Source organism: Myodes glareolus, chromosome 18, assembly GCF_982192425.1.
Source record: "Myodes glareolus chromosome 18, mMyoGla1.1, whole genome shotgun sequence".
NCBI classification, from domain to species: domain Eukaryota; kingdom Metazoa; phylum Chordata; class Mammalia; order Rodentia; family Cricetidae; genus Myodes; species Myodes glareolus.
The window spans coordinates 71,348,452-71,361,555 of NC_142043.1; the positions used below are offsets into that span (position 1 = coordinate 71,348,452).

Below are 13,104 nucleotides of genomic sequence, written 5' to 3' on the forward strand. Positions count from 1 at the left end.
CCCCAGAGAAATCTCGGTGGAGGGCACCCGGCGCCGGGAGATTGCTGGGCGGGGTGGTTGTGGTGCTTGCTGCTTGCTGCTTGCTACACCCGGGTCAGCTAAACCGAGAGGAGTGACCGGGCCCGGAGCGTGGTGCGGCTGAATGCGACTTGCACTGGTGAGACACGGCGGCTCCGCCGCGCGACCCGGGTGGGGACGGCGAAGGCGGCCGCGGGCCCAAGGCAGAGCTGGACAGGCCCGGGCGCGCGGGAAGGCGAGCTCGGGTGCCCGCCGCGTCCCCGGCTCGCTTCTGGGCCTTTCGCCCTGAGCTCGCTGTGTTCATTGCTCTTCAGGTCCAGCCCAGACTTACTTCAGTCTCTTCTAGAACCAAGATCCAGAAGTGAGCGGGACCCGGATGACGGTCTACCTGGTGGCTTGGAGCCCTGCATGACCAAAGGCAGGTCCTTATCTATCTATCTATCTGTCTGTCTGTCTGTCTGTCTGTCTGTCTATCTATCTATCTATCTATCTATCTATCTATCTATCTATCTATCTATCTATCTATCTATCTATCTATCTATCTATCTATCTATTTATTTTCTGAGTAAACTAGCTTAGCCACTTGTACCTGGAGCTGTGTATTATCCCTGATGATTTACTAACTAATTAGCTTTAGGAGAAAAAGATGGTGATGCCTTTAATCGGAGACAGATACAGAGGAAGACGGTTCTCTGAGTTCAAGGCGAGCCTGTTCTACAGAGTGAGTTCCAGGATAGCCAGGACTACACAGAGAAACCCTGTCTCGAAGGCCAAAAAAAGAAAAAAATTATAAAAAGTGTATGAATTTAACTTTTTGGAGAGAATGGGAGGAGACACTTAAAAATTTCTAGTGCATTCCAGATTTTGACAATGTGTGTGTGCTTCAAAAAAAGGAAGAATGACATGCGTTCATGCATGCCTGAACCTCTTGTTAGATGAAGTCATGATCCCTAGAGCGTTCCTCCCAAGTTAAAAAAAAAAAAAAAAAACCTTTTCTAAAAGCAAGCTTTCATTAATGTTTTTAAAGTTGCAACTTGATTATTATGATTGTTGTTGTTGTTGTTATTGTGACAGGATGTTACCTGTATCCGAAGATGGTCTGAAAGTGGCCATGGCAGCCCATGTTACCTTCTGCCTCCTGAGTGCTTAGATGATAGAGATTACAGGCGTCTGCTAGGGTGCCTGGTTGTGATTTTTAATAATTTTATTTTTTGAAACAGTTGTCGATTTACAGAAACACTAGAGAACAATCTGTAGAGTTCTATATAGCTTCCAACTGACTCCTCTTTGATTACCATCTTACACGTTACTATCGGCCAAAGCCCCCGGTATATTTATTCACATTTCCTTTTTACGCAAATACTTATCCTTCCGTGTTCTCATCCAGGTCACTGCATTGCATTTGGTTGGTTCTGACAATTTTTAGACTTTGTCTATGTGAACTCTCAAAGTTTCAGGAGATATACTATGTGATGGATACCTCAGATAATTCACCCCCAAAGAGAATGGGTTTATTTTGGCTCACAGTTTTGGAGGTTCTAATCCATGATCCATTAGTGCCTGTTGATCTGGGCCTGTGCCGAGGGAGCTCATAGTACGGAGTGCACAGTGGGACAAAACTACTCTCGTCATAGCCAGGGAGCGGAAGAGCGAGAGGAGTCCATCAGAGTCCCGCCCCCCCCCCCCCCTTTCTGTGATGTTCTCTCAGTGTCCTGAAGAGAACCGCTGCTTCAAGTTTGTCCTGTCTTCCACTAGTGCCAATGCAGTGCCAATGCGAGAAACAGCCTTTCTGTCCTGAACCTTTGAGGTGTATTACGATTTAAACTGTTTGCATTTGTACCCTCTTATTTTATGTCCTACTCTTACGGCTGAGTTTATATGTTAAAAGGATGGAATTAGGTTGCCATATTCAGAACACCTTAGCAGGGATTTTATACTGTCGAGATTTATGATGCTGCTGACCTGCTCACCAGCTGAGTGTGTGTTGGTTTTCTACAGGGTCAAGTTCTGCGTTGTGTTTTTCTTCCTTTGCATACTGTATTATTTGGAAGGAAGTTCAAATGCAGTTCTGCTCATCGAAGGAATTAGGGAGTTACGGATTTTAAATTATTCTGTATGTGAAATGTGTCCCCTCATTAATTTATTCGTAAGTTTATTTATATCAGTATGGACTGGCAGGTGTTGGCTTTAGGCACTGGATTACAGTCCAGTGATACTTTGTTTTGTTTATATCAGTATGGACTGGCAGGTGTTGGTTTTAGGCACTGGATTACAGTCCAGTGATACTTTGTTTTGTTTATATCAGTATGGACTTGCAGGTGTTGGTTTTAGGCACTGGATTACAGTCCAGTGATACTTTGTTTTGTTTATATCAGTATGGACTGGCAGGTGTTGGTTTTAGGCACTGGATTACAGTCCAGTGATACTTTGTTTTGTTTATATCAGTATGGACTTGCAGGTGTTGGTTTTAGGCACTGGATTACAGTCCAGTGATACTTTGTTTTGTTTATATCAGTATGGACTGGCAGGTGTTGGTTTTAGGCACTGGATTACAGTCCAGTGATACTTTGTTTTGTTTATATCAGTATGGACTGGCAGGTGTTGGTTTTAGGCACTGGATTACAGTCCAGTGATACTTTGTTTTGTTTATATCAGTATGGACTGGCAGGTGTTGGTTTTAGGCACTGGATTACAGTCCAGTGATACTTTGTTTTGTTTATATCAGTATGGACTTGCAGGTGTTGGTTTTAGGCACTGGATTATAGTCCAGTGATACTTTGTTTTGTTTATATCAGTATGGACTTGCAGGTGTTGGTTTTAGGCACTGGATTATAGTCCAGTGATACTTTGTTTTGTTTATATCAGTATGGACTTGCAGGTGTTGGTTTTAGGCACTGGATTACAGTCCAGTGATACTTTGTTTTGTTTATATCAGTATGGACTGGCAGGTGTTGGTTTTAGGCACTGGATTACAGTCCAGTGATACTTTGTTTTGTTTATATCAGTATGGACTGGCAGGTGTTGGCTTTAGGCGCTGGATTACAGTCCAGTGATACTTTGTTTTGTTTATATCAGTATGGACTGGCAGGTGTTGGCTTTAGGCACTGGATTACAGTCCAGTGATACTTTGTTTTGTTTATATCAGTATGGACTTGCAGGTGTTGGTTTTAGGCACTGGATTATAGTCCAGTGATACTTTGTTTTGTTTATATCAGTATGGACTTGCAGGTGTTGGTTTTAGGCACTGGATTATAGTCCAGTGATACTTTGTTTTGTTTATATCAGTATGGACTTGCAGGTGTTGGTTTTAGGCACTGGATTACAGTCCAGTGATACTTTGTTTTGTTTATATCAGTATGGACTGGCAGGTGTTGGTTTTAGGCACTGGATTACAGTCCAGTGATACTTTGTTTTGTTTATATCAGTATGGACTGGCAGGTGTTGGCTTTAGGCGCTGGATTACAGTCCAGTGATACTTTGTTTTGTTTATATCAGTATGGACTGGCAGGTGTTGGCTTTAGGCACTGGATTACAGTCCAGTGATACTTTGTTTTGTTTATATCAGTATGGACTGGCAGGTGTTGGCTTTAGGCACTGGATTACAGTCCAGTGATACTTTGTTTTGTTGCTCAGATTGGCGCAGCTTTGACTCTTGCCTCTGTGTCCTTCCTCTCTTAATGGCGCTTTTTTGAACATTCAGACATTTTTTATGGGACCTTTCAAACTTCAAACAAGTTGGTACACTTGGCCAAACAATTACCTCTTCTCAAGAGATAAGAAAACTGGGCCTGCAGATCCGTGGATAACTGGACTTGTTGCTCGTTCAGAGGACCTAGGTTCAGTTTTCAGCATTTATGTGGCTCGTAACCGTCTAGCACCCTCCTCCGAACGCTGCAGGCACATGGTGCACATGCGTACAAGCAACTTGAAGAAGAGGAAGCTGTAAGGAAGCTGAGTCTTGCCAGCTGAAATGATGGTTGGCTGTAATCTCAGCACCCAAAAGGCAGAGGTACGCTGATCTCTGAGGCCACCCTGATCTATGTAGTGAATGGCAGGCCAGCCAAAGAGGCATAGTGAGACCCTGTCTAGGAAAAAAAAAAGAGTTAGGGAAACTGAGGCACAAGGGTAGCGGGTGACTTGTTACTTTCTATAGGCAGGACTGGATGTTGCCATGGAACTCTGCAAACTAACTCAGGTGGAACCTTTTGGGTTAAGGCTTCTGGGGGTGGCGTCCAACTAACACTCCCAGGATCACAATAGCAAATGCGTGGGAAGAAGTTGTCTGTAAAATACAAAGGGTTTGTTTAAGATTGGCATTTGGGATGAAGTAGACTTTGGCCAGACTGATGGACATGGAATATTGGAATGCTGGCCTTCCCCGAGAGGGGCGGGTAGGAGAAAATCTGGGTGATGTGGCAGACGACACCTAATACTCAGGTCCTGCTGCTGAAGCAGGTTTGTGAAGTGAGAATCCAAGAGTTTCATGAAAATTGGGAGCAGAGAAGCTCATAGGTCTCGAATATGGGAATGGCATTTTATGGACGTGATTCTCTGATTTGTACCAGCCACTGGAGGTAAAAAGATCTTTGACTCTTATTTTCACATTCTGATTGTCTGAGAATACCCACCCCTCACCAAAAAAAAAAAAAAATCAATTATAAAGCAGTGTGATAGTGTTATCATAGAAGTACAGAAGGAGCAGAGATAAGGGACAATTTTATTCAAGGCTAAGCAGGGTCGGAGAGGGCAGAACGTAGGACAGGGAAGGAGTATGGGACGTGAAGGGCCTCTCCCTATGTTCTTACTCTGGGGAACTATGCAAGGGGAAGCAGAATTGGGGCTGAATTTGGGCCAGATCCCCCTCCCCCCAGAAGAGTTTATTTAGTGCGTGAATGGGCACGGTGTGTGCCCAGGTCAGAGAACAGCCTGCAAGAGTCAATTCTCTTCCTTCCATCATGTGAAGTTTAAGTCAGGTGGTAGGTGCCTTTACCCCCTGAGACATCTCTTAGTTTGAAGTGAGTCAATCCACTTCTAGTCCAGACCATTAAGGTAGGAAGACACACACCTTTGATCCCGATATTGTAGACCAAGTTGGCCTCGAACTCACAGAGATCCACCTGCCTCTGCCTCCCAAGTGCTGGGCTTAAAGGCCTGCGCCACCACCATCTGGCAATATTTGCTAAATATTAATATTTGTTATATAGTTAAATGGTGTGTGACATTGATCAGAAATGCTAAGATATAATATTATAGGTATCTCAGCTTTGATGAAAAATAGTAACTCCTTGTTAGCGTCCTTGAACGCTCTGCCCCCACTATACGAATAGTCAGAACTTCCTCGTCACACTTACCCATGGGTGGGTTTTCAGTTACTGGCTCCATTTGTGATTATTTATTTTTGAGACACGGCCTCACTAGACTCCTAGCTGTAGACCAAACTGGCCTTGAGTTCAGAGATCCCCCTGCCTCTGTCCCCACCTCCCATGGTTAAAGTTGTGTGCCGCTGTGCACTGTGCTGTACCTCCTGTTTGTGATCCCCATGCCCCAAGGTCTCCCTATCCACAATACAGACTAGGAACAGTAGCCTGGACTGGGGTAGGTTTACTCTGCCTCCTTTCTATATACACAGACTAGGAAAGCAGCCTGTCATTGAGGATGAGGAGGCCACCATTTGTAACTTCAGAAACACTGCTGTAGCTGAGTAGGGTGGCACCCACTTGGAGTCCCGTCATTTGGAAGTTAAGGAAAGGAGGATCAGGATGTAAGATCAGCCTTGACTACCTAGCAAGTCTGAGGCTAGACTGGAACAGACGAGACCTTGTCCTATGAAGCACGATTAATAAAAACTCAGAGAGAGAAATTGGGGTTCAGCCTGAAGATCCGAAAAGCGAAACAGCCAGCCACTAACTTCGACCTTTCTGAAATTGCGATCCTGCCTCCAGAAATCTCAGAATGAGACTGTGTCTGAGAGCTGTTTCCTCCCGTTTTATAATCCTCTCTAGGGCTGGGATTAAAGGCGTGCACTGCCCGGTTTCTATGGCAACTAGTGTGTCTCCTGGGATTAAAAGTGTGTGTTATCATACACCTGTAAAGCTGTAAGGCTGACTAGTGTGGCTGTTTTACGCTCCCGATCTCCAGGCAAGCTTTATTTATTAAAATACAATTGAAATGCCGCTACATTGATGAACCGGCCCTTTCCTGCCTGGTAGCCAATTTGTGAAAACTCAGAGTACCTATTCTCCCCAAATGTCAGCCATTTTTATTCTGCTTTGGTTGCTGCTAATAATAGCAGGGCCTTTATACTTCACATTAAATGTGCTGGTATACCTGCCGAACCTTACTGTCAGTTTGTTTTGTGAATGGCTCCGTCATCCACACCGTTATTTCTTCATGGTGGTATGGACGCCCAGGAAAGTCAAGACTCTAACCTTGTGCTTTACAACAGGTAGCTGCGGCCGGGTGCAAGCGCAGGCGACTCACTAGGGCTCTGGTACAGGCTTTGATTGAGTGACTGCAGAGGATGGTAGAAGATGAGGCTACTCAGAATTCTAGGAGCCACAGGAGGACCTGTGGTGTTCCAGAGCAGGCTGGAGGTCTCTTGTGTTATAGAGGGCGTGCTTGCCTGTCTCGGTCAGTCGGCTGGTGTTGTGTGTATTTCAGCCCTCTTGGTTTACGACAGGTTCCCCACCCCTTAAAAACCAAGCATATGACTGACAACTCCAAGCTGGAAGGGCAGAAAGAGGGTTTGTTGAGCTGGCAGGTTTCAGGGTAGGGCTAAGTTTGGGCACAGGATTTGAAAAGGTGCTGTCAAGTTATGCTTTTCCTTGTTCATCTCCCTAGACTGGCTTACGTCTCAAGAGATCAGCAATCAGTCTGCACAGCAGGGATGATTGATTGCACGTGGAGCTGCAACCCAAATGACTTTACCTCTTCCCAGCTCCCGAGAAATCACAAGACTTTTTCCCCTTTCCCAGCTAGGTCTCCTTGTGACTTGCAATGGACTTGTGTTTTTCCCTGAACCAGAGGGTGTGGGTTGTTAATATACTGATGTTTTCCCTTCACTCTGGAACTGAGGGAGAGCTCCACCCTAAGCATGGACTCCCCAGTTCTACGGGGAGGGGGGCGGCGGGGGTAGGAAGGTTGTAGGCCCCTTCTATAACCAGAGGGTAAACTTTAAACTACTTTTGCTAGTGAATCAGAGAGTGCAGTGTCTTTCTCCACTTCAAATTCCTTGCTCTCTCTCTCTCTCTCTCTCTCTCCCTCCCTCCCTCTCTCTCTCCCTCTCTTTCTCCCTCTTTCTCTCCCTCTCTTTCTCCCTCTCTCTCTCGCTGTTTGTTTTCCTCGTCTCTTTTCATGTTACACACACATGATGAGATTCAGATTTGTAAAGCTGGTGGTGCCAGGTGTTGGTGAGTCCGTGGAGCTGGTTGGTGGGAATGTACATCACCATGTTGCTTTGAAAACAACTTGGACCTTTCTCTTTTTAAAAAAAAAATATTTATTTATTAAGCATACAATGTACTGCTGGCAAGGAAGGCACTAGGTCTCATTACAGATGGTTGTGAGTCACCATGTGGTTGCTGGGAATTGAACTCGGGGCCTCTGGAAGAGCAGCCAGTGCTCTTACCCTCTGAGCCATCTCTCCAGCCCCAACTTGGACCTTTCTAGTAAAATCGAGGGTCTGTCTGTGTGCCTGTGTGTGTGCACGCAGGGTCACAGGGATGGTGTTTCTAATGGTCCAGACTGTAAATAACTCAGAGGGCCATCAGAAGTACGAACAGAGCAGCCGTGAAAATGAGCAAAATCAGCACAGTCACAAGAGAACCCCACTGCCATGTTGGTAAAAACAGAATGGGCTGTCTTGATTTGTGATTCCATTCTTTGAAATGGAAAACCAGGCAGTGTGGTGGTGGTGGTGGTGGTGGTGGTGGGGGAGAAGATGTTCATAGGGGAGAGAGCGATTATGACCGTTATTATAAATTAATTCCTCTGCAGCCATTTTCTCTTCCAGTTCTTGAACCTTCCAGGAATGAACCTTGTCTTCTGTGAGCTGATGACAGAGACATTGCCAGAGGGGGTGGTGTTCAGCTGAGAACTCCGGCAGGAAAAGGAGTCAAAAGTGGAAAGGCAGGGAAGAATCAGTACTCTAAGGCCGGAGGGCAGGGTGGGAGCGTGGTTTCACTTCTGATGGAGGTGGAGTTACAGGTGGGAGTGGTGGAAAGTGAGCTGGGAGACCAGACCGGAGTAGGCCTGGGTCCACAGGACGCTCTCAGAGGAAAAGGAAGGGAAAGATTTTTGGCTTTATCCCTGGGGTGCCAGAAAGCATTTGGGGGCGTTTCACCAGCGAGCACATTGGCACTTTACACTAAGCTGAGTGTGTTGGAGGGGCGAAAAGGAAGACGGCCGTGGTAACTGGAGTAGTGCCAGCCGAGGTGAGAGGTTTAAGAGAAGCCCTCCCCTGATATATAGTCCCTGATGCTGAATCTGCTTGCTGCAGCCACTAGAGAGATCCTTCTAGATGGCAAGGAATGCCTCTTTTGTTCCCTGTGCAACCTCAGTTCCTGAAGCACGGTAGGCACTCAGTAAATGATGCTTAAACCCTCAGTGGTTTCCCGAGAATGCTGGGATGAAAATCAGAACTCTATCTGACTGAACTGGGCCTGAGAGAACAGCAAGCCCAAGATCAGGGGAGGAGAGTGGAAGTCGGGAGTCGTTTCTGTTACTGTCCTGAGACGGGGTCTTGCCGTGTAACCCAGGTTAACCTGGGTAACCTGGTGTTTGTGTGCCGATCGTCCTGCCTTCCAGTGCCGGGCTGGCAGGTGTGTGCCGCCACGCTCAGCTAGACTCCAGAATTCTTAAGTGTGGCCAGCTCTTTCAGAATCTGTTTCCGACTTCTCTGCCCTCCTCTGCACAGCCCCTGTGTCCCACCCTATTTAGAACATGTGTATAATGCTCAGATCACCGCCCCACCTGGTCTCTCCAGCCTCTCCCCCCACATGACTCCCCGGGATGTTCACTTTGCAGACACTGAGAGGTGGAAGGACCTCTAGGCTGAGAAGGGCCTCCTCTCATCATCTCTGTCATTTGGCAAACCAAGCCAAGGCTCTAACCTCACTTTTCCGCTTGTAATTAATGGTTAGGCAAGAATCCCCATCACTGCCAGGTGGTGGTGACACATGCCTTTAATCCCAGCACTTGGGAGGCCGAGGCAGGAGGATCTCTTTAAGTTCGAGGCCAGCCTGGTCTGCAAGAGCTAGTTCCAGGACAGGCTCCAAAGCTACAGAGAAACCCAGTCTCTTAAAACAAAAACAAAAAAAAGGAAAGAATCCCCGTCACTGACAGACATTCGAATCGACTTGGGAGTTTTTGTGGTTTTTTTGTTTTGTTTTGTCAGTTTGTTGTTGTTGTTGTTGTTTTTAACCAAAATCCGGGATCATTTTTAACGAAAACCAGAGATCCAGTTGGTAGGGTAATTCCTGGTACAGAGCACAGATGTCTTCTGGGAATGCCATAGGCAAGAGATAGGAGACAAATTTCCAATCACAAACCCAGAAAACTTGCAATTTTTTCCTAAAGCAGGGCCACACAGGAGGTCAGTTGTAGAACTGGGTATTTTAAACCTTTGTCTCAGTGACCTCTCAGCTGGCCGCTGCATCTGAGCCCTGTGGGAGTTTCCACTGTAGTGAACCTGGTCAGCTCCTTGCCCTGGTGGTGTAAGTAGCTTTCACTGCCCTCAAAACACCATTGCCGTTTGGATTGTGGAACCATGGTCACCAGGATTCCCAGGACAGCCTGGTACCCAGCCCTAGGGCTATAATATTGGGGAACATCACGTTTGGTAGCCGGGGGTGGGGTGGTGTAGCCATTTCTCCGGTTCACATAGCCAGATCAATTGCTTTTTGCCCTAAAGTCTAACCTCTCCTGGTTTGTTAGAGATCTAGCTGATATTTACCTCTGGAAGAATTTACTTAATTTAGATTGAGAAATAGGCCTTAACCTGTACCCTGTGAACATGTAAGTGGGGTCTCACAGTGCATGGAGCCTTTAGCTAAGTTTTCTGGGATGACAGGAAAAAGGGACTTCCTGTTGGGAGACCCAGGGACATGTCTGAGGAACTGCTGGGTGAGACTGCAAACCTAGGCTCCTCCGCTGCCTCTCTGGTAGTCCTCACCTGGGGATTCATTGTCTTCTAGGAGTTCTTTCTGGCTCGTGGGAGTTTGAGGAAGCAGGAAGTAAGGTGCTAGGTGTGGGGCAGAAGAAACCACCGGTGGGGGAGGGAGATTTATCACTTAAAGCAAAAATTGTGGCTGTGAAGAAATGTGGGGCCGGAGCGTGGATACATTCCCTTCCAAACTGGGCTCGGGCAGGGGTGGGAGCAAGAGCATCTGCCTGGGAGGTGTGGACCTTCACAGTAACACTTCTTTAGAGTGTGTGCAACTCAGTGATTCTCACAGCTGAGAATCGTGCTTAGGATCCACACTGCGTTGCCAGAAATGGCAGGGTCCCCCCACCCCTCCCGCCTCTGTGTTGCAGGTTCGGTGTTTATGAGAGCCTCAACTTTGTAAAGGGCCAGAGGGAGACTCAGCAGTGGATGGAGAGTTTGTCGGGATACTGCAGGCCTGTTTTGTAGGCTCTCCTTGCTTCTGTGGAACTGTAGCTGATTTCTGGCTCACTGGAGGGGCTGGAGATCCGGTGCTGCAGGAGCAGGGGTGCATATGGATGGCTTCAGGCACAAAGTAATAGGCAGTAGCTTCCTGGGGATTCAGAACTCTCCTTAGAGCAGGGAGTGGTGGCAAACTTTCCTAATTTGCTTTTCTGCTGCTGTGGTAAAACATTCTAACCACAGCAACTAGAGGAAAGAATTCATTTCAGCTTAAATTTCCAGGTCACGCTCCATCATCGAGGGAAGCCGGTGCAGGAATGCAAGAATTTAAAGGAACAGTACCTGCTAGCTCACCGCTCAGCTGCGTAGCCTCAGACTGCGCCTAGGGAAGGTATTGTCCACAGTGTGCTGGGCCCTCCTCTATCAGTAAACCATTAAAGCTGGGCCTCACAGACGTGCCGTGTCTTATTTAAGCAGTTCTCCAGCTGAGGCTCCGTCTTTCAGGTGACACTAGGTTGTGTCAGATTGCCAATAAAAATCAAGATGTGCACCGCTCACTTAAGGTGATTTTTGTGACTCTGCTTTTTTGTGGTTTCTGTCTGTCTGGAGCCAGGCATGGAGGGGAGCCCGGTCATGTTTGCATCTTATTGTAGAAACCTGTGGAGGTGATCAGAGAGAACACCGTGGTCAAGGTGTATATGATAAAATGGGGGAACGTAGTTACCTGGGAAAAGTATTTTTAGAATCTCAACAGGGGCACACAGCTATGATCCCAGTTCTCTGGAGGCAAAGGCAGGAGGATAGAGCATTTGAGGCCAGCCTGAGCTACTTAGTGCTGAGATTCTGCCTCGTCAAACAGAGCACAAGATTTTGTGAAGGGTGGTTTGCATTTGACCCGACAGAATAAATATGGGAATGGGTGTGGTCTTCCTCGGGCCCTCCTCCCTTTCTCCCTTCTTCCCCTCTTCCCCAGCGTTTTTTTTTCCCCTTAATTATGCAAACTTGAGCTCCTTCTGTAACTGAAAAGCAAAAAGTGCTGTCTTAGCAGGAATGCTTGAGCCAGCCTGTCGTGAAGTCTAGCATGCTTTCAGCCAGATCTGAAGAATGCATGCGCCTTTCCTGTCGTCAGCTCTGCTCAGTTTACTAAGTCCTCTGCATAGCTGAGCTCATCTGGCTGTCGATCAGTGGAGCTGCTCTCAGGCCCCGGTTCACGGTGCGCTGGGGTAAGGAAGGGGTGTGGATCGGGCCCAAGTTTTGGCACTGGGACTGCCTCCTAGCTCTGAGCCCTTTGGCATAGTGGTTAACAGGGCCAAGCCTCTGTGTGTGAAATAGCACATTTAATGGCAGATTCCTTTGCCCCCAAATTGTTGGTCACCTAGTTAAGGGATTCTAGAACCTGAACCTGAACTTTGCCTGGATTATTCAAGTATCTGAGTTTATACCTCACATCTTACATAGAACACAAAGAGGAGTCTTTTGTAAGTCAGTCAGTGGGGTTGGCCTCTCAGGTTATGGTGACCTAGAAACAAGACTCTGAACAGTTAACATGGATTTTGGTTGTTCTGACCCCAAGCATTAGTTCAGTAGAGCTTTAGTTAGGTTTTCAGTACTCTGGTTTCAACAGTTCTGGTGGTTACAGACTATTTTAATGCAACAGAAAACCATAACCTTTGTTCCCCCCCCCCCAATTTTTTGTATAGTTTTATGAAACCATTTCGATGTCAATTGTAGTCAGGAAACTCTAAATATTGTCGCATCTATTGCCGAAAAGCAGAGGTTTTCATAAACTATATCATGAAACTATCACTAAGTGCCGTTAAAATTATTTCCATTTAAATCTTTCTTGATAGTCCCTGAAGCATTGTTATAACTACGGTTTGAAGCCAGAATCCAGGCTAGATTTATCTTTTGTGCTTGCTTGCTTTTTTAGTTTTATTGCCGTGTGTGTGTGTGTGTGTGTGTGTGTGTGTGCGCGCGCACAGCTTGCAGGAATGGGCTCTTCCCTTTTATCTTGTGGATGCCTTTCCCTCCACGCCGTCTCGCTATCTCTACCTTGGTCTTTTTAAAAGACCGTTTGGTCTGTGGATGCCCCAATTCTGGATTTGTCTGATTGTTTCCCATGATGTGGTTTAACTTGGTGCTAGTAGCGCCTTCTCTGTGATAACTTAGTGCAGTGTTTTTCAAAATTGCCTGTTTTCCAGAAACTGGAAGTTAAATCTAAAGGCTTGATTACGGTCACTCAAGTCAAATATTTTTGGCAAGAAAGCATCATAGATTATAGTGTTTGTTTTCACTTAACTTTATCTCTCTCTCTCTCTCTCTCTCTCTCTCTCTCTCTCTCTCTGTGTGTGTGTGTGTGTGTGTGTGTGTGTGTGTTATTTTGCCTGTAATTTTGTCGGCATACCATATGTCTGGAGAGGCAGGTTGTCACATTCCCTAGAACTGGAGCCACACACAGTTGCGGGCTGCCGTATGGGTGCTAG

At 46.5% G+C, this 13,104-nt stretch overlaps 1 protein-coding gene and 1 non-coding gene across 8 annotated transcripts in view; one reads left to right on the plus strand and one right to left on the minus strand.

Annotated features, from left to right (window-relative positions):
- Positions 1 to 13,104, plus strand: part of Trim26 (tripartite motif containing 26) — a 27,277-nt gene continuing 14,173 nt past the window's right edge. For 2 of the 7 annotated variants that reach the window (XM_087898618.1, XM_087898624.1), the window contains exons 1-2: positions 3 to 157; positions 333 to 436. The gene's annotated coding sequence lies outside the window, so the exon portion shown is untranslated. Of the gene's footprint in view, positions 158 to 332; positions 441 to 10,903; positions 11,013 to 13,104 lie in introns of all 7 variants that reach the window. The other 5 variants (XM_087898622.1, XM_087898620.1, XM_087898623.1 and 2 more) reach the window with 5 other exon arrangements.
- Positions 5,564 to 5,684, minus strand: LOC125403129 (small nucleolar RNA SNORA51). The gene has a single exon (XR_007232845.3). It is a non-coding gene; the product is annotated as a small nucleolar RNA SNORA51 (small nucleolar RNA).